The sequence below is a fragment of the Callorhinus ursinus genome, unplaced genomic scaffold, assembly GCF_003265705.2.
Source record: "Callorhinus ursinus isolate GAN/ISIS: 27379988/994484 unplaced genomic scaffold, GSC_fseal_2.0 scaffold4, whole genome shotgun sequence".
NCBI lineage: Eukaryota > Metazoa > Chordata > Mammalia > Carnivora > Otariidae > Callorhinus > Callorhinus ursinus.
The window spans coordinates 77642492-77667059 of record NW_027397066.1 but is presented as its reverse complement, the minus strand read 5'-3'; the positions used below and the strand labels follow the sequence as shown (position 1 = coordinate 77667059).

At 37.7% G+C, this 24568-nt stretch overlaps 1 protein-coding gene across 2 annotated transcripts in view; it reads right to left on the bottom strand.

Annotated features, from left to right (window-relative positions):
- BMPR1B (bone morphogenetic protein receptor type 1B) overlaps positions 1–24568 on the bottom strand; it is a 393326-nt gene that overhangs the window by 253587 nt on the left and 115171 nt on the right. Inside the window, exon 1 of one of the 2 annotated variants that reach the window (XM_073891988.1) lies at positions 1317–1381. The exons of the other annotated variant lie outside the window; for it this stretch is intronic. The gene's annotated coding sequence lies outside the window, so the exon portion shown is untranslated. Of the gene's footprint in view, positions 1–1316; positions 1382–24568 lie in introns of those variants that run through there. 2 annotated transcript variants of the gene reach the window in all.

The window sequence follows — 24568 nt, the reverse complement described above, 5'->3', positions numbered from 1 at the left end:
TGCCATCTTTGAATAAACACGTCTTGAAGCACCATTAATCTAAGCTATGAGGGATATTTTTCTTTCAAGAACAAACACATTTTCAACTTTGGACTATACAACTGTAAAACCAAGAGAAAAAAGAATTTTGCGATGCTTGTTTACATTCAAAGTTGAACATGATGCTGCCAAATCTCTCCAATGAGAAGTTACATTAAAGGACATAAGATATCAATACTATTTTTAACTATTATTCTTCTGTATCATGGCACTTACAAAATAACAGTTCTGCCTAATCCTTAGAGAGCCAAGAGCTGGAAATCAGTAGTTTCATCATGGATTTAACATAATTTTTAAAAACCAGTGATGATCAAAAGACTCTTTTTTTATACAGCCATTTTAAGAAGTATGCTAAAACGTCTAAGTACAAAAAAGAACAAGACCTAGCAGCCTCTCTCAGTATTCAGTGCCTAAGATTACCCAGTTTGAAGAAACAGGACAAGTTTAGTTTCTTCAAATAATTTCCAAATAACCAAAAGTCAAAACAACAATGCTTCCCTATTAGAAAAATGATAAAAAGGTATGTCAAGGAAAATACACGTCTTGTTTTATAAATATCTTTTAGACTGTTCTACTGGGGGCAATAAGCAATATAAACTATTCCCAAGAGGAAATCTTTAAAGAGCCAACCCTTTAAAATAAAAAAAAGGAACAAATGTGAACCAAAATCAGGTATCACAACATGCAGAAATCTCTACATAAGTGGTAAAGTTTCTCTCTCTCCCTCTCTTTCTCTCTCTCCTCCTCTCTCTTTTATAAAGGCCATAATGGCTATATTTGGTGAGGGGAAAATGGTAGGAAAGGAGGTATAAATGCTTGCTGTTTAAGAAAAGCTTGTCTGTGCCAATACATTGGAGAAACTATTCAAAAACAGTTGATCCATGTGAAAACATGATCCCTGAAATGTTGCCAAGGTCACAAAGACACAGGGTGATCTCTGACGCACAGGAGCACCATTTGCACATTTGTAAAGAGAACTGGGTAGGGGGCTATTTTTATATTATACATCTCACTGCAAGCAAGTTGGGAAAAGAAAACGCAGGTCCGTTGTGCTTTTACAGTATTTCATTTCACTGTCCTTCTTGTGGGGTTAGTAAAATATTAGCAGTGCCCTGCTTATGAGATATATGTGAGCCCTTTCATGGTGGGAGTTAGCAGCACTGTTTTAAAGTGAAATATGAGAGCAACATTACAATTTCCAAATTCAATTTCAATAACTACATTAACATGACAAGGTTCTCAAGAACTGCCAAAGACAACAAAAATGGACTGTTTACCTTGAGTAGCACATTTCACTGGGGGACTCAAATGTTGTACCTCAGCCCACTTTATGCTGTTATCCATTCCTGACTGTGCCCCACCCCAGTAGGTTCTCTCCCTCATTCTCGTCTTTCTTCAGATTAATACCTTCCATTTACATTTTGCCTTCTACTGGTGGTTCTCAGATGACCATTTTATAGGAATGGAAAGGCACCAAGAAATTTTGCCTGAAGTCGTATGAGACTCCAGCTAGAGAACAGCAAGTGAACCCAGTTCCTGAGCACTGAATAAAGAACATCTCTTTCTTACCCATTAGAGAAAGCCAATTTCAGTTTGTTTATGTGAGAAAGTCTCAGCTGCTCTTTAATAGCTTGGTACTTAAATGTGTTTCCCATATTTGTGAAATAAAGAAGAAAAGAAGTCATATTTTCTCTAAGAATATGGGCATGTATTTCTTTTTGGGAAGCCCACACAAAACACGGTGAAGAGTCCACTTCACACAAATTTACTATTCAAATATTGAAAAAGCATCAGGGTAAAGCTTCAGTAAGGACCGAAATGGTCCAATACTATAGACAGAGAAGGCCTATGTTGGGATTGATTATAAACACCCAAGTACAGAGTCTAAAGCAAAGAATGTGAAGTTTTAAGTGTCCTTTTTGAGAAAGTGAAAATAATTTTTTTCAGTTTTTTGACATTATGACTCATTATTTCTCATTTCTTAATCTTTTAATCTTTTCATGTCTTAGATGATAAAGGAAGATTATTATTTCTTATGGAGGAATATTTTTATTTTAAACATATCACATTGCTGTATTTTCCTTTTGCCAACATAAATAAACAACATACATCAAGAAAAAAATAAACTGTTCTTGTCATCATTAACACTTACAATCTATTGGAACCTATAGTGCTAACTTCTTTATGTCTGTAACCTTCATCAAAACCTTGCAGAACTGATATTCCCACTTGGCATATGGAAAAGCTGAGACTCAGAACGTAAAATTACTCACACTGAACTCCAATGCTCATTATATCATATCTTCTTAAGAAAGAGTATACTCATCACATTGACAAAATACACCAAAATATACAAACTTTAACTTATAAGTTTACCTAATAATTTTTAAAAGACTTTCAACAACCTATCTCTACTAATTCACCTATTCAAAGTCAACAGATAAATGAAATCTGAGAGAAGAATCTGCCTCTCCTCTTGGACTAATTCTTACATATCTTTTAAGATCCAGTTCAGGTGCCGTGTCTTTTTTTTTTTTAAGATGATTTATTTATTTATTTATTTGTTTATTTATTTATTTGACAGTGAGAGAGAATGAGTGTGGGGAGCGGCAGAGGGAGAAGCAGACTTCCTGTGGAGCAGGGAGCCTGAAGCGGGACTTGATCCCAGGACCCTGGGATCATAACCTGAGCCGAAGGTGGACACTTAAGTGACTGAGCCACCCAGGCACCCCAGACATCATGTCTTATCTGAAGTTTCCCTGATCTCCATACTCATATAATTACTTCTTTAATAGGTCATATAATTTATTTAACTATTAAATGCAGTTAAAAATTACTTTTTTTTTTTTTTTTTTTTTTGTCCTCAGCTCCCAGTGCAGTACCTGGTACACGTTCAATAAATCCTTATGTTCAATAAATGCTTGTTCAAAGAACACACAAATAAAAGTGCTCAGCCTTGAGACCAGATAAAATCTCACACGACTATGAGTCAAACCTTGCATTGAAGATTCCCAAAGTTTAAAAGGTACATGAGTCATGTGGACAGCTTATTAAAATGTAAGCTAAGATTCAGCAGGTGTGGAGTGGAGCCTGAGATCCCGTGTTTCTAGTAATCTCTCTCAGATAATGACATGGCTGCCGTTTCTCAGACCACCCCATGGGCAGCAAGTACCTAAACTACTGGGACAACACACACCAGACTTAGTGAATGGCTCAGAAAGCCATATATTCCTCTTGAATGTTAACCTCTATTTAGACCTGGCTCCAAACCTCAAGTTATTAAACTTCATAACTAAGAGCAATTATGTGTTTATGTGTGTTTCCCTAGATGAGACACCAGCTTTTTTGAAAAGGACCATTCTTAATGATGTGTGTTTTTTCAGTCCCAAGAGGCAGGACAGTACCGTATATGTAGAAGGGACTCAGTTTCATATTAGTTAAGTAAATACAAAATTAAGTACTCGAGGGTAAAAGCTATCAGTGATTTGTCTATCCTCTGTCACAGTGCTTGGCATGGTGCCTCAAACACAGGAGAACCTCAGTAAATCAATGTTGAATGAATGAATGAACAAGCAAACAAACCATTCCCTCTCTGTAAATCATCAGGCTTTTATCACCCTGATCAATGCCAACTTCTGGCACTTGATAAAAATTCAAACTGATCTGGTAAGCCCTAGATATTAATGAATTTGCAGTGTTACAGGGATCATACAAATGATCTCTTTGCTGTTCTATTTTTGAATGTTACCTTTTTCCCCCAACATTTCCTTTTTGCTGCGCCAGGACTGAAATTTGTGGCCACTACTGTTTTGTTTTAAACTCAGGATTACTGCCACTTCAAAAACCACTAGGACCTAAAAGATTAGTGTTAGCCATGTGCTGGAAGCCTTTCCAATCATTCTCTCCCCTTTTACTTTTTAAGTATCAGGGTCTTAGCTTTACACGTGCACACAAATTACTACATTCTAGGAAGATATGAATAAAACTTTACATTTATCTTCTAAATGTACCTTGTTAACTAGTTTCTGTCATCAAAAGGGAAGAGTTATCTGCAGAAAAATGTTTCTCGTAACATTCAAGAGAGGATATGATGGTTGGATTGAACCAGCTTTCATTGGTTTCTCTTTGTATATTTCAATAAATTAAGATGTAGATGTTATGTGCTATGGGAAAATGCTAAAATTATTTAACTGTTTAATGTGCCAAACAAGTATGAAACACCTACTATACACAATGCATATATTAGGGTGCTGTGAGGAATATAAATATCTCAATGGAATGTAAATATCTCAATAAAAAGAAAATTCATATAACAAAAACTTCATGAAAAGAGAAAAGGATAAAAAATATGTAATTTTTACTTCTACATTATTCAAATATTACTTTTAAACTAAATGTAAAAATAAGTAAAGTTTTAAAGACCTACACTGGGCTTAAAAAGATAACAATATTTGTCTTTTCCTTCAAATACGTCTGCTGTGGATGGAAATGTGCCCCCTCCCCAAAATTTATATTGGATCCCTAACCCTCAATGTGATAGTATTTGGAGATGGAGCTTTTGGGAGGTAATTATGTTTAGATGAGGTCATAAGCAGGGGTCCCTATGATGGGATTAATACTCTTATAAGAAGGGGTACCGGAAGAATTCTCCCAAACCCCCTCTCCTTCAATCTTCCCTGCTTGCTGCCCACCTCAACCACCAACATTAGGACACAGTAAAAAATCAGCCATTTGCAAGCCAGAAAGAAAGCCCTCATGAGACTAATCACGCTGACACCCTGATCTCAGGCCTCCAGTCTCCAGAACTATGAGAAAAATAAATTTCTGTTGTTTTGAGCCACCAACTCTGTGGTACCTTGTTACGGTAGACTGAGCTGATACAACTTCTCTGGTTGCTTTTATACCTTTATACCTTTTTATAAGACTTATTTTATACCTTTACATAAGAATTATTCTAGGTCATAATTAGGTAATCAAAACTGCCACAGATGTGTTTTTTATGATATACTAAGAGTTTCAGAAGTGGAGTTGGGGTTAATAAATATTCATTCTTCAATTAATTGTTCAGACAGAAAGAGAGAGCGAGAGAGCGAGGGAGAGAGAACTCTGCATTTATTTTAACAAGTAACTCAGAAATATGCTTTGGGTGAGGGGTTACCTCATTAGCAATAAGCGCAGACATGCAGACATTCCCCTACACAAAACCTCTTTCAGCAGCATCAGAAAGAGAATGCTTTTTGCATGTGTCACTTCTCAGGTCCAAGCCTCTAGCACGCTTCTTGTTATATGCAATTAGCTCCATGCCAAGATTTAGTACATTTCATAATAAATCCCTTGACCGCATTAACTGCAGGCTTGGCAAAGATGGAAAGGCTCTATTCACGAAGGCAGAAAACAAGCCACAGGACTTACCCCACAGCAAAACTCACTTGCTGGATGCCAACACACTACAAATTTCAACAGCCTGCCATGGCCTCCCTTCATTCCTCCCCCTCTGTCTGGGGTGGAGGAGGGGGCAGAGAAATACAACCTGCCATAGGACTATGGTTAAAGGGTATATAGGAGTGAAAAATGCTGCACTCAAATTTGGTTTGTTCACTTTTTCGTGCTCCTCCTCCTAAATCTTGTTACCAGCTTGTTCCCTTGACTAACCCTCCAAACCCACCCACCCCACAAAAACCTAAAGTCACTCCACAGATGAGATCCAGAGTTTACCCTCATTTAAACAGTAACCATCTGTTGCTTACAGGAAGACTGTGGCTCCCACTCAGGCTTCCCGTTTTGGAACAAGAAAGCTGTGGTACATTAGGGTTATTCTGTATGGGAAAGCTCTCTGCAGGACAGCCGCATCAATGAAAAAAATGGGGGAGGCTCACGACTATCCTCTGTTCCTTTTGCGACAAAGAGTAAAAACCTTTTGTTTTTCAATAACCACTTCTTGCACTGAAAGAACCAGAACTTTCTCACTGCAGAGGAGAACATGTATGATGGGCTTTGGAGTTGCACAAACCTGAATTTCAGTCATAACTTGGTTTCACTTCACTAATTTGAATCTCAGTTTTTCATCTGGGAAATGGAGATAATGAAGAGTTGTCATAAGGCTTAGACATGTTTGGATCACAAAATATCTATCATGTGTAGAATACTCAACAAATTCTTGGGGTGCCTGGGTGGATCAGTTGATTAAGCATTAGTCTCCTGATTTTGGCTCAGGTCATGATCTCAGTGTTGTAAGATCGAGCCCCGTGTCGGGCTCCGTGCTCAGCTTGGAATCTGACTGAGATTCTCTCTCTCTCCCCCCCGACTCTCTCAAATAATAAATAAAATCTTTTAAAAAAAATACTTGATAAATTCTAGATATATAATGATATATTATTATTTTAAACATTTTAACCACAGTCAAATTAAGATGAAAATATAAGAAGGCAAGGAATAAAATATCTTTATTAAAGCTCTATTAAGTTCCCTTTTGGATAACACATTTGGAACATCAGCATTGTACTATTTACAATAAAAATTCATTAGGAGGGAGGTCTCTTGGATCCCACACAAGTACTTCTGGTCCTGACATAATAAAAGGACTTCATTATAAATTTCTTTCTCATTCACTGAGGCTCCAGTATACACTTGAAATAACAAAAATAAGGCTCCTGGGCGCCTGGGTGGCTCAGTTGGTTAAGTGACTGCCTTCGGCTCAGGTCATGATCCTGGAGTCCCGGGATCGAGTCCCGCATCGGGCTCCCTCCTCGGCGGGGAGTCTGCTTCTCCCTCTCCCGCTCCCCCCTGCTTGTCCCCACTCTCTCTCTCTCTCTCTCTCAAATAAATAAATGAAATCTTAAAAAAAAATAGGCTCCTGAAGCCTATATTTTATGTTTTTAAAACTAATCCTATTTCAATTTTGTATTGTGTATGATATTTAATACTGGTAAGATGTTGGGTTTTCAGTGTAAAAAACATTGGAGTAAGTGGTTTCCTCATACATCTATCATTAACAGCTTTTCTAATAATAAAATCCGATAAAAACAATTCAGTCCCATGTGAATAAACTTACAACAAAATGTTTGAAATTGGGACTAGACTAGAAATGCTGGGTCACTGTCATTTTACTTAGGGGCACAAACTTATAGTCAGTCCTCCTCAGTCTTGATCACGGCTTTATCACAGTTTTGGACCAACTCACCACTAATCTGTTTTAGTTTCTTTAACTGTAACATGATTAATAATGGCACCTACTGCATGCAATGTGTAAAGTTAAATGTTTACAAGGTTCCTAGAACAGTGCCTGGTCCTTAAAAAAGCACTCCGTATCGTTACTGGTATCTACACCGTCATGACGACGAACAATTATACAGTCACAACTACTTGCATCAGCCAAACACAGCCTATGTTTTCCTGCTCCCGAACTTTACCTGCCATCATCTTCTTCCCTACTTTTGCCTGTCCAAAATCCTCTCCTGTCCTCTGAGGGCCAGCTCAGAAGCCACATCTCCATATCCACATCTTGAGCCTCCCACCCATAATTTACCATCACTTTGGGCACCACCATCACATTTTGTAAAAGAAAAGTAGGTACCTAAACTATTTTTAATTATACACATGTACAGGGTGCAAGTCAAAGAGGAGGGGGTGAGAAAGGAGCTAAGGAGAGCTGGGGAGATGGGAAGAAGAGAAAGAACAGGAAGAACATATACCAAAGTATGACAAGGGCTCATCGGGGTGACAGAACTAATGGAAATATTTATCTTCTTCTTTTTTGATCTTATACTTTCAAAGTGGTCTAAAATAACAAGTCTAACTCATGTAATTAAAAGAAGTGGAAGTTACTACTGATAAACAAAAACAAGGCTTAACTGACCACCTCACTGCTAGCCCAAAATGAATATAAGAAGGGATCCCAATGCAGGAAGCATCTAGAAAAGATCTGTTCAGGTGAAGGTCTTCACCCAACTCTATGAGGTTAGGTTCCAATCTGTTCTTTATTTAAAGGATTGCTGTAAAGTATAAATAATAAAACAATAAAGAAGTACTTATAAACCATAAAAACAGGACCAGTGAAAATCGTTAGTTGGGTTTTAACTGTGCTGAATGCCTACTATGTAGTCTATAAAACAGGATTTGCATCATCCAAGTCACAAGATAAAGAAGAAAAACAGCACAAGGTCTGGAGGGCTTTGTCTTACTACGAAGCTCCAGCTCCTTCACAAGCAAAAAAAAATGGCAAAAATATTAATTTAGATGGCAAGCATTTTCTTCATCAATTCTGCCACTGTAATAATGTCATAATTACCCACCTCCACTGGGAGTTTCTCCAAGGCAAGGAGGAGTTTCACTTCCAAATACCCACCGTTTGGCACATAGTAGGAAAAATAGAAATTCAGTTTGTTGAATTTAGCATTAGGACTGGTAAATTAAATTTTTTATTCCTTCTAATGTGATATTTTTCTTTTTTAACCCAACTATACTCTCTCAACAGCCCTGAAGATTCTGCCCTCATCATTCTACAAACTATGCATACACACCTGGCCTTCTCTCTGTAAACTGAACATTTCTATTTCCTTCAAAGCTCCTAATGCGTTTTTGGTTTTGTTAGCAAATTCTAGTTTTATTTTTTTTTAAAGATTTTATTTATTTATTTGACAGAGAAAGCGATAGAGCACAAGCAGGGGGAGCAGTAGAAGGAGAGGGAGAAGCAGGCTTCCCGCCGAGCAAGGAGCCTGATGCGGGGCTCGATCCCAGGACCCTGGGATCATGACCTGAGCCGTAGGCAGACGCTTAACCATCTGAGCCACGCAGGCGCCCCAGTGAATTCTGGTTTTAATGCATAGTGAGCAGGAAATGATATTTGCCATATCTCTATTTTATGAAAGCAACCGATGTTTTCTTTTTGACTGGCAGGTGATCAATTTTTATGAATGTGTGACGGGGCCTTGAGAAGAACGTGTCATCTCTATTGTCAGGGTATATAATATATAAAGATATATCTCCATGAGTCCCACCCCGGTTATGCTGTTTAGATCTTCTATCTCCTACTAATGAATCTTCTGTCTACTTGATCTGTCTTATGCTGAGAGGAGGACGTAGAAGTAACCTATTAGCAATGGATTCTATCTGTTTTCCTTTATCTTTGGTGGGTTTTGTTTCATAAAGGCTATTGCTGGGTTATTTGGAAAATACTTTGTTGAGGATTGTGGCAGTTAGCACTGAAAAGTGTCCTTTGTGATACCTAATATGGTAAGTCTTGACTTTTGTTTTATCTGTTATCAGGAGGCCTGCTCTCTTCCTGTGTGTCCCTATGCTTGATGTACCTTCGTCCATTCTTTATTTTTGGCCTTTTAAATCACCTTGTTTTAGGTGTGTCTCTAACAAAATAGTATATTGTTGGGTTTTGTTTTAGATGCCAAAATAAAAATCTTTTTCTTTTACTAGGTGAGTTAGCCTCACTCACATCTATCATTGTGGCTGATATATTTGGTCTCAAATGTATCATAATCTTGGGTTATTATGTGTATTTTATTATATGTGCTGTTTGCTCTTTTATTTTAAAAGATTGTAGTATTTATGAAGCATTTTATTTTTGATATACTGGTTACCTTGGTACTTACACAATTTCAATGTCCTTAAGTCTTGTTTTTTTTCTTTAACCATTGCGATCTGTGGGGTTTTCTCACTATCCTTTAATACCACCTACAGCCCACACAAAAAAAGAACTTTTACTAGCATCCTCTTTTCCCTTCCTCTAATTTTTTTTTTAACTGTGATATCTCACCTCTACCTTTTAGTCTTACATGTATACTTACTTATTTTAAAATAATCACTACCAGTCCTTTTGCTCAAGCTTTCCTAGTCGTCATTTGGTTGGACACAGTTCATTCTCCAGCAGATTCCTCATGAAAGCTGATGGGCACAAAATTCCCCACTGCTTTTCTAAAGCCTTGCTATTTGAAGGACAGTTTGGCTCTAAAATTCTTGGTTCATATTTTCAGTTAGTTTAGTATCACAATAAAAACTGCTTAATGGCTGCTTGCTTTCTTCATATGCTGGTTTTGAAAAATCTGATGCCAGTCTAATTATTTTGCCTTTGTAGATTACTTGTTCTTTTTGCCTACTGGCCTCGAGAATTGTATCATTATCTCTGAAACTGGCTAAATCTCAGAGCAGACCTTTTGGGGTTAATTTTCCCATGCAAGCTTTTTAATGTGCAAGTCATTTTCTATTTCTGGAAGGTTTTCTTGGATTATGGTCTTAAATAGTGGTTCCGTACATTATTTTGTTTTTCTGCTTCAGCAGACAATGCAAATATTTTTTCTTCATTGCTGGTCTTCCACTTCCGCTACTTCCTCTCTGATCCACTTTGCTGCTCTGTGTCATTTGTACTCTCTTGGCATTTTTCCCTGTATTGCTCTGTTGCCTCTTATTAACTTTCACTTGAGTCCATTTTCCCTTGGGTGCCTTGCAATTTATCTTTATTTTTGACATAACTGTCTTTTCCTTCCATTTATTTCCTAAATTCGATACATATGCTATTTTTCATTTTTTTCATTTCTGCTTTTAGTTCCTAAATTTCTGATTAAAGGTGGGCTTTCATATACTTAAATACTTGCTAAATACATTTAATTCTGTTTGGAGGGTAGACATAGGGTTTTTCTCTCCTTCCTGGTTGTTTTTCAGAACAGGGGTGGTATTCCACCTGATTTTATTAGTGATGTATATGAAAATTCATTTCCTGATTTTTCTTTAATAGATCTGTATCGATTTTATTTTCCTTTTGTTCACTTTTTGATACTGGAATATTTTTGGTTCTCTTTTCTGTCAGTCTGGCCAAGTTCAGGTTCTTTTGCTGTTTTGCTTGGTCATGTATTTATTTGATTTGGTGATGGGGGAAAGTGTTAAATTCTCCAAGACTCTGTTTATCTTTTGCTTCCTAGAGCCCCAAATTTATCCCCTTCCTTTCTTTTCTCCTTCACCATCTAATTACCAAAGATTCTTTTTTTTTCGTTAGAGAGGGAGTAGGGAGGGGCAGTGGGAGAGGGTGAGAGAGAATCTTACGCAGTCTCCACACCCAGCACGCAGCCCAACGCAGCACTCAATCGCATGACCCTGAGATCATGACCTAAACCAAAATCAAGAGTCAGACGCTTAACCAACTGAGCCAACCAGGTGCCCCCCACAAAGAATTCTTCTTTTCTTTTTACTTTTTCCTCCCTGCAAAGCTACGCATTTGGAAGCTTGTCCCAACAAATTGTTGGTCTGGACCTTTTTAATATTCTTTGAAATCCTTTTCCTTCAGTCTTGCTCTGCTCTGCCCAATTTCTTTTTTAGTGTTCTTGGATTTGGGCTACATTTAATCTCTCTGGCAATGGTCTCTCCAACTCTTGCTCGTGGACCAAACCAACACCCCGTTTCCTGCTCCCTGCCGTTTTACTCAGTCTGCATTTGTACTCTGCAAACCTGCAGCAAGAGCATGACAGGGGGAGGAACGGCACCTTGCAGGGCTGCCAGGAGCAGAGTTACTTCACAATCTCAGCATTCTCTGCCCTCAAGGAATACTGAGGGTATACTTCTGCAAAAAGACTTAATTGTGAACTTAAATCATTTGGGGAGGTTATTTACCACACTACCCTCCCTTGTGCTCAGCTACCTGGAAGGTCTACAGTCATTTTCAAAATGTCTTCCATGACTTTGAAAAGAATATGGATTCAACAACTTTGTTGTGTTATATATAGCATAGAGCCATTATATATTTTTTCTTAAGCCCAATGTGGGGCCTGAACTCACAACCTTGAGATCAAGAGCCAGATGCTTAACCGACTGAGCCACCCAAGCGCCTCAAGAGCCATTCTATTCAAATGTAGTATTTGTGTGGCTCCACTCTCTTAGATGCCCACTGATTTGGGACCTGCTTTGGTCAATGGGTAACAAAGAGCATTACATTCAAATCTCTCTCTGAACAGTTGCATTTATCAACTTCTACCTGCTGCTTAGTTAATTTATCTTTAAAAAAATTAAGCTATGCATTTAGATACACACAAGTTAGGAATTACTATATCTTTCGGGATATTTGACTCTCTTACAGAAATGCAGTGACCTTGTTTTATCTGTAGTAATGCTGTTTCATCTTCAAGTGTTATTTCTTCTTCCAGAGTCGGGTCACCAGGACTGTCAGATACAGAGCTCTGTTATTTTTCTGGATTCATGTTTTCTTATTTTTGGCCTCTGAAGATTTCCTTTTGTATCTCGCCAGCTCAGCAACACATTTAAAAATCATATTTAACATTAGTTTGTGCTTTCTACATATTTAAAAATCCTGATTTTTCAAAATATTTATTCTGTCCAAAATGGAAGTGTTCCTTTTCTATATAAATTTAACATTTCCTTCAAAAACTATAGAGCAGACATTTTTATAAAGTTCTCTATACAAGTTTCTTCTTTGGTAATAAATGTGTTAGCTCCAATACCTCCAGTTTAAAAAAAAAACAAAGATACTCTGTATTCCCTTCTTGTGGTTAAAAAAAAAAAATCAGAATAGAAAAATGTTCAAACTGCACCATTTTATGCAAATTCTTAAGAACAGGTAGATGCGTTTGTCAGATCCTTCTAAACATCAATAATGATGATTTTCTTTAAAAAAGATGCAATGTTTTCAATTTGTTTCTTTTTATTGAGTCTTTTCAGTGACTGGATAGAAAACACACTGAAACCTCTGTTATCTGTGTATAGTTATCACTACAAAAATAAACTACCTTAAAACTCAGGGACTCCAAACATTAATTATTCTCATGAGTCTATAGGTCAGCTGGGAGGCTCTTCAGGTCTCTAATGGACTCACTCAAGCACGTGTCATCAGGGACAGGTTGGGTAGGTGGCTCTGCTTGGCTCCTATCAGGGCTCTCTTACATGCTTCAGGGTCAGCTGGATGGTGGCTAGTCTAGAATGACTGGCCTCATATTTAACAATCTGGCTTTGTTCCACATGGCTGCTCATCCTCCACCAGCCGAGGTCACGCTTTCACGGTAGTGGCAGAGTTCCAAAAGAGAACAGAAGCAAGCAAGGGCTCTTGAGGCTTAGTCTGGGAATTGGCACACCCATATTTCTGCCACACTCTTATTAGCTAAGGCAAATCACAAGGCCAGCCCAGTTCAAGAGGTACCTTCTTAACAAGAAGAACTGTAAGTCACATTGCAGAGGACACAGATACAAGGATAAGGGAAAAACCAGAACCATTTTTGCCATCCATGAGTCCTAATCTGTACATACAAAACTTAAGTTTGTGGGTGATATTTCATGAGATATTATTAGTGTCTAAAAATTCTGTTACACCTGAATAAGGTTATGAAAAATTTCTGATACCACCTTGGAGTGGCCACAACTCTTACCTGTTTTGAGGGGATCCTCTGTTTAGCTGGCTTGAGGTCAGCTTTTTATATGAGGCTAGAATAGTAAGCAGCTAGTTAAGACTCTACTCAAGGGCACTGGAAATCTATTAAAGGCTTTTAACTGGGGGAGTCAGATCACTAGTTTTGAATCCTTGACGGATCACTCTGGCTTCATCGAGGGCAGTAGATGGACATGGACAAGACCAGAATCAGAAAAAAAATCCATTAGGTTCTAAATTATTGCACTGGTGTAGGAAAGATAATGCCCTAGATCTGGGTATTAATGGCAGAGATACACAACAGCACACAGACATGAGGAATAATTATAGGGTGGAACTGACTCTACTGGTAAATGTGTTTTCTTTTTTTTTTAAAAGATTTTATTTATTTTTTTGAGAGAGAGAGAATGAGAGATAGAGAGACGAGAGGGAAGAGGGTCAGAGGGAGAAGCAGACTCCCCGCTGAGCAGGGAGCCCGATGTGGGACTCGATCCTGGGACTCCAGGATCATGACCTGAGCCGAAGGCAGTCGCTTAACCAACTGAGCCACCCAGGCGCCCGGTAAATGTGTTTTCAACACAGCTACTATGTGTCAAATATCCTGATAGATTCTGGGGATTCAACAGTCCATCTACTCATGGAACTCTCAGTTCAAGGAAGAACAGAGATATGGATCAAAAAGCACACACTTCTCAAAGTATGACTGAAAAATCACTTGCTTTCTCCTGCCATAGTTTAAATGCAAATGTATCCAATTTATTGACACACATTTAATCCTACAAAGACAGTAGCACAGGGGTCACATACACCTGTCCTTGCCCATATTTGTTTATCAGTGTTTTTCCTACAACGTGAATGTAAATACTTTAGCAGTGCAATTACTCTCGATTTTGTCACAGTTCTTCCTAGTCCTTACTGTCTTACCCCCAACCTACTCAACTCCCATCAGCTGTCAAGATATTCAAGTTTTTAACCTCTGGATTAGAAAAATAGTAACAAATTAAAACTTGGCACAATCATGACAATGAAGCAAAAACAATTTATAAATAAAATAAATACAGTGTGAACAGGCATTCTATATTCTGTACCTTAAATTTTCTGTATTTTATATATACTGACCAGAATGAAGAATCCTCCGTCTGGAAACCATTTTTAAGTATACTGAATGAAACGCTTATGAAGTGAATTAAGGAATATATTATGTATATTACATTAGGAAATGTATTCCCCTTGGATAAAAAATCAAATTAACTTATTAATATGTGGATGTTTTGCATGAATAATCCCAGATACCTTGTGAAAATAGAGGAAGGGTGTAAACAAATAAATGAGCATGTGTATCAGTATAAATAAGAAACCCTTAGGGAATGAGCTGTCACAGTCTTATTTGATTAGTAGCAGAGATAGAAATTATGAGATAAGGCTACCTAGAATGTCAACGGGATGGAATGCTAATACTTTGTTCTGTCTTGTTTTTGAACTCTGACGAAGTTACGGACCAGAAAACACACATACAGACAAATGTGGCACACAGTTTCAGAATTCACAGGCACTGTCTCCTACAAAGCTACCTCACAATGGCAATTACCTTATAAAAGCAAGAGCTCTGGACTGGAGCACAGCTGACACAGTTACCTTCTTCTTCGTGCAAGAAGGGAGGTGAACTAGAACTCAGTTACTTTTCCAAGGCCCCTTTCCAAGTTTTTCAAAGTCTCTATGGGACACTTCCAGGAAGGGCAGATCCGTAGACAGAACCCTGCACTGAGAACCGGGTACTGCCTACAAATCCAAGGAAACCGGAAGAAGGGGAAAGAGGAAGGAAGGAAGAGGAAGGCTGAGAAGCAGAAAGGAGGAAGAAGAGGAGGGAGGAGGGAGGAGGGAGACGAGAAAGAAGGCAAAGGAGAGGAGAAACAGAGGGAGAAAGGACGGGTGAGAAGGAGGGCAAAGAGGTCCAAGAAAACGAGGACAGAGCCCGCTGTGGCTCACAGTTTTGCCGGGTGCCAGTTCTGATTCCACCTGTAAAGCAAATCCGAAGGTGAGGAGCCATCCATTCAATCTGCACTGTGAACCAAATCAGAGCAAAATGGTAACATTTTAAACTTATGAATTCCTATATTTATAATTACGATTTCTGATAAGTGCTCCTTACAAAAACCAGTTCATTTTACTTCTAACCCACGATGCTTGAGGTCTGAAAAACCCTATTTGAAAACCACAGACACGGGGCGCCTGGGTGGCTCAGTCGTTAAGCGTCTGCCTTCGGCTCAGGGCATGATCCCAGGGTCCTGGGATCAAGCCCCGCATCGGGCTCCCTGCTCAGCGGGAAGCCTGCTTCTCCCTCTCCCACTCCCCCTGCTTGTGTTCCCTCTCTCGCTGTGTCTCTCTCTGTCAAATAAATAAAAAATAAAATCTTAAAAAAAAAAACAAAACCCACAGACACGGTATCTTTTAAGAGTACTCTGAGTCAAAATGACCTAAATTCAAATTTCCACTCTGATTCTAGCAAAGTTATCCTGGGCCAGGTAAATAAAGTCTCTGATTCTGATATTCCCCGTCTGTAAAAAGAATATATTAAAATATTTCCCCTTCTTTAAAGAGTTATTGACAAGATGAAGTGAAACAATGTGTGCTAAGTGTGTACTACCCTAACTGTAGAAAGCAAACTGTGACAAACAACAACAATAAAGGGGAAAGGCAAATGGCAAAGCTCCAGCCAAATTTTTACATAGCTCCACTCCCATTCTCCACCCTCAAAACTACACTCTGATGAAGACAATAATGTTTCTTATTTCCAAGGTAAGGCAGAGATATATGTGTGCCCAGATGAAAGCATGTATCTGATGGTGGAATAGTTCTTGCTTCCTGGAATACAAAAGACACAAAAGACTATCACACTTTCCTCTGCATGCTATTAAGAAAATTTCCTTTATGACAAAAATTTTAAAAGACGAAACACTCCATGGAAGGATACCCTCCTCCTCAATCCTCCAATGGAGAAAGAACAGTGACAGACAGCAACATAGGACCCTTTTTCATGCCAGTAGTTCCAAACCTGACTATCCAATGGCTTCACATGACAACTTTTTAAAATTACACAATCCTGAGTCTGGAATATCCAGAGTTCTGAACTATGATCTTTTAGAGAAGGGAACAGCATTTTTCAAAGCCTCACAAATTTGGCCAGGTACACAGCCAAGTCGAGATACTTTCTTCCCTTCAGAGTCTTTCATTGCACTTACAAACCACTACAGGGTGTATCAGTCTATTTTACAAAGGTTATTTTTAGAGCTGGAAGGGTTCTCAGCCATTGCTGAGGTGAAATCAATGGCCTTACTTTATTGCTAAAGAGAAGGAGGCCTAGAGAGATAAAAATATTTGCTCAAGCCTAGAACTGGAACCCAACGGCTTACACTACCAAATTCTTGTGCTGCATCTTTTTCACCCATAAGCCTCTGAAAAAAAGAAAGGGTGGTTTTCTACCTTCAAACCACTTTGATTCATTGTACCTAGGGCCAATTAGCTGTTCTACCTTGAATTTATAGGCATATCTCAGAGACATCGCAGATTCAGTTCCAGACCACTGCAATAAGGCAAGTCAAATGAAGCTGCTGGTTTCAAAGTGCATAGAAAAGTTATGTTTACATAACACTGTAGTCTATTAAGTGTGCAATGTAAAAGTGTACATTTCTAAAAAATGTGCATACCTTTAAAATACTTTACTGTTAAAAAATGTTAGCCATCATCTGAGCTTTAGTTAGCCACCATCTGAGCTTTCAGTGAGTTGTAAACTTTTTGCTGGTTGGAGGGTCTTGCCTCAATGTTGATAGATGCTGACTGATCAGAGTGGTCGTTGCTGAAGGCTGGGGTGGCTGTGGAAGTTTCTTAAGATGACAACAGGGCGACTGAGTGGCTCAGTTGGTTAAGCATCTGCCTTCGGTTCAGGTGAGGATCTCAGGATCCCAGGATCCAGCCCCACACCGGGCTCCCTGCTCAGCGGGGAGCCTGCTTCTCCCTCTGCCCCTCACCCTGGCTCATGCTCTCGCTCTCTCAAATAAATGAAGAATAAAAAAAGATAAGATGACAAAAAAAAGTGTGCTGCATAAAATGACCCTTCCTTTCATGAACAATTCCTCTGTAGCATGTGATGCTATTTGATGGCATTTTACCTACAGCAGAACTTCTTTCAAAACTGTAATCAATCCTCTCAAATCATGCTGCTGCTTTATCAACTAAGTTTATGTAATATATTAAATCCTTTGTTGTCTTTCAACAATCTTCAGGGCATCTTTACCAGGAGTAGTTTCCATCTCAGAAAACTACTTTCTGTGCTCAACTATGAAAAGCAACTCCTCATCTGTTCAAGTTTTAAAATGAGATTGCAGCAATTCAGTTGTCCTCTTTAGGCTCCCCTACTAATCCTAGTTCTCTTGCTATTTCCACATCGGCAGTCACTTCCTTCACTCAAGTACTGAACCCGCTCCCACCGCCCACCCCAGAATCATTCATGAGGGTTAGAATAAGCTTCTTCCAAACTCCTCCTAATGTTGATATTTTTACCTCTCCCCATGAATCATGAATGTTCATAATGACCCCTAGAAGAGTGAATCCCTTCCAGATAAAACTCTGGGCTTTGCTCAGATCCATCAAAGGAATCACTATCTATGACAGCTAGAGCCTTATGAAATGTGAAATGTATTTCCTAAGTAGTAAGACTTGAAAGTCAAAATGACTCCTTGATCCACGGGCTGCCGAATGGATGTTGCGTTAACAGGCATGAAAACTACATCCATCTCATTGTACATCTCCATCAGAGCTCTTGAACAACCAGTTACATTATCAATGAGTAGTAATATTTTGAAAGCAATCTTTTTTCTGAAGAGTAGATCTCAGTAGCCTTAAAATATTCAGTAAACCATGTTGTAAACAGATGTGCTGTCATCTAGGTTTTGTTGTTCCATTTATAGAGCATAAGTAGAGTAGATTTAATATAATTCTTAAGATATAATATAATTCTTAAGTCCTAAAATTTTCAGAATGGTAAGTGAACACTGGCTTCAACTTGAAGTCACCAGCTGCATTAGCCCCTAACAAGGGCCAGCCTGTCCTTTGAAGCTTTGAAGCCAGGCACTGATTTCTCTCTAGCTATGAAAATCCTAGATGGTATCTTCTTCAAATAGAAGGCTGTTTTGTAGACACTGAAAATCTGTTGTTTAGTGTCGCCACCCTTCATGAATTAGCTAGGTCTTCTGGATAACTAGCAGCAGCTTCTACATCAGCACTTGCTGCTTCACCTTGCACTTTGATGTTACGGAGATGGCTTCTTTCCTTAAACTTCATGGACCGACCTCTCCTACCCCTTCCAACTTTTCTTCTGCAGCTCCCTACCTCTCCCAGGCTACCGAGAATTGAAGGAAGTTAGGACGTTGCCATGGATCAGGCCTTAGTTTTTAAGGGAATGTTGGGGCTAGTTTGATCTTCTAACCAAACCACTAAAACTTTCTCCACATCAGCGCTTTCTATTTGTGCGTTCACTGGAGTAGCACCTTTAATTCCCTTCAAGCACTTTATCTTTGCATTCACAACTTGACTAACTTTGATGCAAGAGGCTTAGTTTTCAGCCTATCTTGGCTTTTGCCATGCCTTCCTCACTAAACTTAATCATTTCTAGCTTTTGATTTAAAGTGAGAAACCTGTGACTCTTCCTTTCACTTGAACACTTAAAAGCCTTTGTAGGGTTATTAATTCACCTACTTTGTATATTGCTGTGTCTCAGGGAATAGGAAGGCCCAAGGAGAGCGAGAGAGATAGGAAATGGCTGATGGGTGGAACAGAGAGAACACACACAACACTTATAGATTAAGTTCACTATCTTATATGGGTGTAGCTCGTGGCACCCCAATACAATTACAACAGTAACAACAAAATCACCAATCACAGATCACCATGACAAATAGTGAAAAAGTTGGAAATATTGCAAAAATTACCAATATGTGACCCAGACACAAAGTGAACAAATGCTATTGAAAAAATGCCACTAAAGAGCCAAGATGCCCATCGACAGATGAATGGATAAAGAAGTTGTGGTATATAAACACAATGGAATATTATGCAGCCATCAAAAGGAATGAGATCTTGCCATTTGCAACGACGTGGATGGAACTGGAGGGTGTTATGCTGAGTGAAATAAGTCAATCAGAGAAAGACATGTATCACATGACCTCACTGATATGAGGAATTCTTAATCTCAGGAAACAAACTGAGTGTTACTGGAGTGGTTGGGGGTGGGAGGGATGGGATGGCTGGGTGATAGACATTGGGGAGGGTATGTGCTACGGTGAGCGCTGTGAATTGTGCAAGACTGTTGAATCACAGATCTGTACTTCTGAAACAAATAACGCAACATATTTTAAGAAAAAAGGAAAAGAAGAAGATAACAGGAGAGGAAGAAAAGGGGAGTATGTCAGAGGGGGAGACGAACCATGAGAGATGATGGACTCTGAAAAACTGAGGGTTCTAGAGGGTAGGGGGGTGGGGGGATGGGTTAGCCTGGTGATGGGTATTGAGGAGGGCACGTTTTGCATGGTGCACTGGGTGTTATGAACAAACAATGAATCATGGAACACTGCATCAAAAACTAATGATGTAATATATGGTGATTAACATAACAATAAAAAAATTTAAAAAAAAAAAAAAAAGAAAAAGAAAAAATGCCACTGACTGACTTGCTCCACTCACAGTTGCCACAAACCTTCAATTTCTAAAAATGTAATATCAGAAAATGCAATAAAACAAAATATGCCTATACAGAGATAACCATGATTTAAAAAGTAGTCTCTGAAATTCTGCCAGTTATTGAATGGGAACTCATCATAGACATGCAGAGTTCATCTGTTTTAAAGGACTTCCCTTCTAGGAAAATTCTATTTTTGAGTAAATGACAAATACACATACTTCAACAACATCTGGCATTTTTTTTTAAAGTTTTAAAATACTAACAAAGTTAGAGGTTTTTTTTGTTATTGTCTTGCCATTTTATATAAGAAGAAGTTCAATAAAAAATTATTTTGTTGGTGTGATTATCATTTCTCTCAGATACTGGATGAAAAACACAAATAAAAAATCTATAATTACTTAAATTCTAATTTAATCTAGGAAATAAATAATGCATATAGTTGGTATAACTGCAGCATTTTTAATGTACAAAGTTTTTTAAATAGAACAAACTTTGTATTAAAAATGAATTTTTCATTGTCTAAGTCTTGTCCACACACACATTGATTTATGACACTGAAATACATATCAAGCTATGGTTAGACAAAATATTTTCCTAAGATACTGTTCTAACTCTGTAATGTAAATTAAAAAAAAAAAAGAACTTCTGGATCAACAGAAAATACTTAATACTAGAAAAATTAAAATCAAATTCAAACATTAAATCAAGTGCCTTCCATGATGCTTTCCATTACCGTCTTACTCATTTTAGGATGACACGTGTCTGCTCTGTTCTACCAGATGTGCGGGAGTACTGCAAAACTTGGGAGTCTGTAGTCATATGACCAGTTCCAAGGCCAGTTTACCACATACTTGCTGACTTAACTCAGAGAGGTAGCAATCTTTCTACACTTTAGTTTCACCATCTACAGATAAAGATACTAGAAGCAATTACTTCCTAAGATTATGAGAAGTGAATGACAAAACAGGCCCCAAAATAAAGTACATGTTCCATCTATTAACTATTATTACCATCTAAGTACTCAGCTTTTTGCTTTCTAAATATGGATACTAGAAGAAATAAGAAATAATCCTTTAGACCTAAACATACAATGGGAAACCTCTATATTTTAATAAATCCATTAAAATAGATAACTATAAAAATATTTGATAGCCAAAACATTATAAATCTTAATTTCAAAAGGATTTCATACAAATTAATCAAGCTAAAACTGCAACATATAAAGGTGCAAACATGTGGGGGCACCTAGGTGGCTCTGTTGGTTAAGTGTCTGACTCTTAATATCAGCTCAGGTCATAATCTCAGAGTTGTAAGATCAAGCCCCACATCAGGCTCTGCTCTGGGTATGGATCCTGCATAAGATTCTCTCTCTCCCTCTCCTAAAAAATAAATAAATAAATAATTTAAAAAAATTTTTAAATATGCAAACATGTGAATAGAAAACCCACAAAAGATGAAATACAAATGTCTAAAAAATATATTGGAAGTAAAAAAATGTAGAATCTCAGAAGGGATCAACGAATAGTATATTAAAACAATGAAACACAAATTTCCCTTTATCTAATTGACAAATATTTTCATAATCCTAATACTCTGTGAAACCAGTACCCTCATACATTCCACTTAAAACAAATATAAATCATATAGCATTCTGGGAAAGTATTTTGCAATATGTTTCAAGAGTCCTAAAAACAAGTTCCCATTTCTTGATCTAGTTATTTTACTGTCAGGAAAATTTTCTAGAGATATAATCTGAAACAATACAAAAGAAAGATCATACAGCCATTAAAATGGTGTTTTAAAAGACCATTCAAGAATAAAGGCAATATGATTCCAACGGAAATACAAAAAGAGGCAGGGGGGAAATAAAGATGCTAACATTGAGGTGGTAGAATTCTTTTTACCTTCTGCTAACTCTACAATAAACATGGATTGTTTTCATTAATAAAATATTGTTTTAATTATCCTATTAAAACACTATATTTTTAGAAAATATATGAAATACAATACATTGGATAGTTGCTATCTCTGGAAATAGACCTACATTTCAGTTTCTACTTTCCTTGGTCTCACTGTTTCATGAATGTAGTGAAAACTTTAATTTACAGGCTAAGCCACTCTCATTGTTCTGGCAAATCTTTATACAGCCAGACACAATTAGCAACCTTCCATACTGTGGGGTGGGATCTAGATTAATCCTATATTTTATTTCTAGGGCAAGAAGCCTACAGGCACCCTCTCTGCCAGCAGAATTATGAGGACCTAGTCCACAGGCTGAGGTTCTGCCTGCTTTTCTAATTTATTCTGGTTCATTGACTAGCAGGAAATTCCAGCCCTGAAGCCGGTCCATCTGACTAGTTCTCTGATCTCATCCCAAGTCCTGGTAAAAGAACCCTCTTCCTTTGGGATTGAAATCTGAATCCATCAACAACTGTAGGCACAAATCAAGAAATGGATGAAACCTTTTCCAAATGCTTCACTCTGAGACTACAGATTTATGATGCCCTACCCCCAGGCCCCTGATACTATCCTTTGGAAAGAGACAGCTACCAGATCTAGATCTGGTTCCTGACTTCCTTCCCCACTACCTCTCTCCATGAGGAAAATCCCAGGACTCAGATACCCAAGTCATTGTAGGTTGTGAAGTACAGGGGCAATTATGTATAGTTCTAGACTTTACCATGTTGAAAATTTAAACTTAAAACACTTAACCCAGGGGAAAAATTTAAGTTGTATCAATACCCCAAGAAAGAAGTGATACTTTGTTAACTTTGATAATTTGATAATTTCTCAACTGCATTATTTCTACATTCTTACTTAAAATTATATATTTTAAAAGGATCATTTTCAAGCAAGCAATGGAATCATATAAATATAAAATAAGTAACTTTCTGAAAACTTTACTGAGATATTGAGTAATGATTTAAGGAATTAAAAATGTTGATAAAGTCAAACACATTAAGAAGTGTAACTTTTATTCCATCAACTCATTTGTTATTAAAAATATATATAAGAGAAATACAGTATACCTTTCCATTGTTGTTATGAACCAGTTTATCCTGCGACGTGCACACAGAGCAATCAACTCTTACTGATCTAACTTTTCCTCATTTCCTTCTTATGGAAAATAAACTGGCTCAATGTCGTTATGGTACCTGGTGAAAATCCTTATCCTCTTTCCAAGCTGCATTAAGATACCACTTATTCTCTAACTACCAAGAACAAATTAAGCACTTCTCTACCTTGACTTGTAAATTTTCTGACATCCAGATCCTTCAGTTGTTAATTCACATTTAACTATTCTTTTTCTTCATCTAACTCTTTGTCCCACATCGGAGAGGGGTTGCTTCACCTTAGGTGTCTTTGGTGAGAAGTCTAAAAGGTTTTAGAGGCTTCTTTCCTCCCTGGACTGGGTCTATCATTCAGTTAGTGCCACCAGATGGATGATATTATCTTTGGTTAAAGAAAGAGCAGAAAGAAGGGAACATACCTTTAGTAGAGTATAATTTTATAGAAAACTATAAAAGCAAAACAAATAAACAATTACTGGCATCCCTGAGCATTTAAATAGAGTGTAATATAAAACACCCTTGAAAACGACAAAGCCCTTACATGCAGGTTTTCAGATCTCTTTGGCCTCCTATATTCCCCACTCAGAAGATTGTCTGGACCAACATTTCCTGTCTCTATAACCAGTCATATTGTGAAAATGAACTTTATCACTCCAACAACTATTTTATTTAATATTATAGAATATATATTAAATAATATAATATATATTTATATATTAAATATTAATAATATATATTAAACATTTCACTTTCAAAGAAATATGGAGTGATTTCTCCTCATAGAATTTGCCATTAATCTTGTAACATTGAGCAAACATTCTAGGAAACATGAAGTAATGATGCAAATATTTTCCAGAACAATATTCTATTTTATTTTATTTTTAAAGATTGTATTTATTTATTTATTTGTCAGAGGGAGAGAGAGAGCGAGCACAAGCAGGGGGAGCTGCAGACAGAGGGAGAAGCAGGCTCCCCGCGGAGCAGGAAGCCCGATGCAGGGCTTGATCCCAGGACTCTGGGATCATGACCTGAGCCAAAGACAGATGCTTAACTGACTGAGCCACCCAGGCGTCCCTCCAGAACAATTTTTTAAAAGAAAACAAAGAAGTATGATCATTCATCAAAAGGTGAAAATTATATTCTCTTACTGAATATGATCTTTACCTTTCATTACAACAACTTAAATCTTTACAAACATGAATAGAATTATAGACATTAAATTGGAGGAGAGTCATTACAATGATATTTCCACAGAAATAATTTTTATATATTTGCCTTTGACTGAAAATGTTGCCAAGAATTGTGAGATATTTATGAAATACAAAATTTTACATAAAGGCAGGATCTGACCAC